Source organism: Rhinolophus sinicus, linkage group LG09 (assembly GCF_036562045.2).
Source record: "Rhinolophus sinicus isolate RSC01 linkage group LG09, ASM3656204v1, whole genome shotgun sequence".
Lineage (NCBI taxonomy): Eukaryota > Metazoa > Chordata > Mammalia > Chiroptera > Rhinolophidae > Rhinolophus > Rhinolophus sinicus.
The window spans coordinates 69,787,315-69,790,818 of NC_133758.1; positions in this window are offsets into that span (position 1 = coordinate 69,787,315).

Below are 3,504 nucleotides of genomic sequence, written 5' to 3' on the forward strand. Positions count from 1 at the left end.
CAGAGAAATGCATATTAAAACCACAGTGAGATATCACCTCACACCTGTCAGAATGGCCATAATCAATAAATCAACAAACAAGTGTTGGTGAGGATGTGGAGAAAATGGAACTTGGGTACACTGTTGGTGGGTTTGCAATTTGGTGTAGCCACTATGGAAAATAGTTTGGAGGTCCCTCAAAAAATTAAAAATAGAATTACCTTATGACCCAGCAATTCCACATCTGGGTATTTATCTGAAGAAATCTAAAACACTAATTTGAAAAGATATATGCACCCCTATGTTCACTGCAGCGCTATTTACAATAGGATAGATAATGAAGCTAACCAAGTGCCCTTCAGTAGATAATTGGATAAAGAAGACATTAATGGAATATTACTCGGCCATAAAAGAGAATGAAATCTTTCCATTTGCAACAATATGGATGGACCTAGAGGGTATTATGCTAAGTGAAATAAGTCAGACAGAGGAAGACAAACACCATATGATCTCACTTATATGTGGAATCTAAGGAAAAAAATAAACAAACAAACAGAAACAGACTCATAGATATAGAGAACAAACTGATGGTTGCCAGAAGGGAGGGGCGCTGGGGAGCTGGGTGAAAAAGATGAAGGGATTAAGGTGTACAAATTGGTAGTTACAAAATAGTCATGGGGATGTAAAGTATAGTGTATAGAATATAGTCAATAATGCTGCAACGACCATATATAGTGCCAGGTGGGCACTAGACTAATCAGGGCGGGGGTTGGGGGGTGTCACTGCATAAATTATATAAATGTCTATGCTGTACACCTGAAACTAATATAAAATAATATTGAATGTCAACTGTAACTGAAAAAAAAAAAAAAAAAGAATAGGCTGGCATATCAATGAAACAGGAAAGAAAAAGAAAACCGAAAGAGAGAATGAATGTTGGGGCGACTTGCAAATTAAAATAGCAAGTACGTATGTAATAAAGACAGGGCCCGGAGCAGTCTGGGAAGCTCAATAATAAGAACTAGTGGACAATCTCTTCAAAACGCCATTGCAGGAATAGGCCAGCTCCTTGTATCAGTCTCAGTTCAAGAGTCAGATTCACAGAAGAAAGCCTCTGCTGGCCTGGCTTGGGTCATAGTCCTAACCCCAGGACCAGATAATGGCAGGGCACCATGCTTGTTATGCCCATTAAAGCTACATCTAGAGAAGGAGGGACGGATAATTTCCCAGAGCAAAACTGGGGCACAAATGACAGAAGAGGGACTGTATGCTTGGCAGGGGAACATCACAGTTTCCCCCCAGTGACTTCAGGGTACGATGCTGATGAAGAAGGCAGCCTCAGGAGGCCTAACAGCCCAGAGAAGACAGAGCCGCTGATGGGGTTTCTGAGAGGCCTGGGATCCTCCCATGGCTCATCGCAGAGCAAATGTACTTGACTGCCTGCACTCCCTTCTAGGACAGAATTTGGAATTCAGATCAAATGTAATTTGGGTGGAAAAGATATGACTTTATGGGCTGTTTCACTGAGCACATCAAAGAAGTTCTTTGTAAACAGATCGTACTGCTCTAAGTGTTACATAAATCATGAAGGACTGCAACTGCTCTTCAATATGCAACTGGATTAAGTCACAAACAATGGCAAATGCCAGCCCATTGCTAAATATATTTTTTCCTTTCCCTTTTATCCTTTCAAGAGGTAAAAATGTTGATTTCCATGCTTTTGGGAATTATAGATCAGTCCAGCCTATCCTGCTCATTGCCTGCCATGCTATTCCCTATTTTAACTCTCCAAATGCAAATTTGGCTTTTTCCCATGCAAATACAGGTCTTTTACTTAGAACACTAGATTATTTTTAAATCAATGGAGAACACATGTTATTGAAAGGGAAAGTACTCCTGTAATGCCACTTCCTTCAGTAAACTTCATACACAACTTGAGATGTACCTCGTCATTAAGTTTAAGTAACAAAGCGCACAGGCAGCAGCATGCAAATCCACACACACACTCGTATTACTGCTTCTGCTATTGCTGCTTCCTAGTGCATGAACCCATCTGAGGCTGATAATGTCCACTTGTGATCAGCTTTTCTTTCCTCACAGGACAGAGGCACACCATGGGGAAGGCTGCTGTTTTCAGCGCTCCAGTCATATATAATACATGTTTCTTGCCTCATGGTCTACCTTTACGAAAAACTTTCAGCCATCTTCTGATTGCCAATCAATGTGTGGTCCCTGCTGCTGTTTCCCAACAAGCGACAGCTTTGGTGTGAAAACAGTGTAAATTCTAAGCAAGACCAGCAGTATCTGATCTTAATGCTATGATGTTAGAGCTGATACCAAACGTGAAGCTAGTTACCCGGAAGTTCCCATGAGGTTTAGTACCAAAGACCCTCCAGATTCCAGCTACTAGACCACTTGCTTTGCTGATACAGAGTTCTCTAACGTCTCATAAGACACTTCTGACGCTCTCTGTGGCTAACCTATTTACCCTTACAGGAATAGATAACCCATTCCTGAAGACTGTTTTCTGGCTGGTTTCTATGAGCCACATAAAAAAAGAGAAAAAGGCAGTACAAAAGCCAATACCATAGCAACAGAAGCAGTTTAATAAGGCCACCATCTTTTGCAATCTATCTATCAATGTTAATCCTAGTTGGGGAGAAGAAAGATGACCAAAGGATAGTGAGGGAACTGAGAAGGCCATCTGTTTTATGTAAGTGGAATTAGACATGTCAACAAGTCATTCATTCATTCACATTTGGTCACTAGACAATTTCCTACCTTCTGACAGAATCCCAATTTTACTGAAAACTGTACTTGTGTATTTCTATAATGGTTTTCCTACCATTCTCTGGTTTCAATTTCCTTGAAAATATGCCAATATAAATGAATGAAGATAAATATATCTATGTGTGCAGCTCCTCCCTACCATTCTAGGGAAGGCTATTTCAAAGTTATTTGCTCAAAATGTCTAAGCAGAAAAATTTTGTGAGATCCACAGAAATTCTAGCATCATCTAAGACACCAATTAGTTTGGCTTCCAGTAATGTCAGCCTTGCTAATATACTACCTCTTCAACATGTTGAATGTTGAAAGTTAAAATTTGATTTTTCCAGATGAAGTACTGCATTTTTCATGACTTGAATTAATTTTAGGGATAGACTAATTTTTACAAAAGAAACATTACTTTCATACTTCCTAGGCTTTCTCTTTCCTGAATAGTTTGATTTTGTATTGGGAATCACCAATGGCTTGTCATTATATAAAGTGCTATAGTAGAAACCTAATTTTTAGTTGAAAGTATCATCTTTTGATCTCCAATATGACTGCATGTCAGAGGGACCAATGTTTTTCATTTCAGCCAATCTTGCTAAGAGCCACGACTTAATCGTTTTACCAGAAATTACAATTGACCTCATGTGGGACTTGTTCTTCCATCAGGCATATTTGATCAACTTTAGTCAACTGCTGTTCACCATGCTATTCAATCACTCATTATAACCCATGCGGCTTATGAAACAAAAG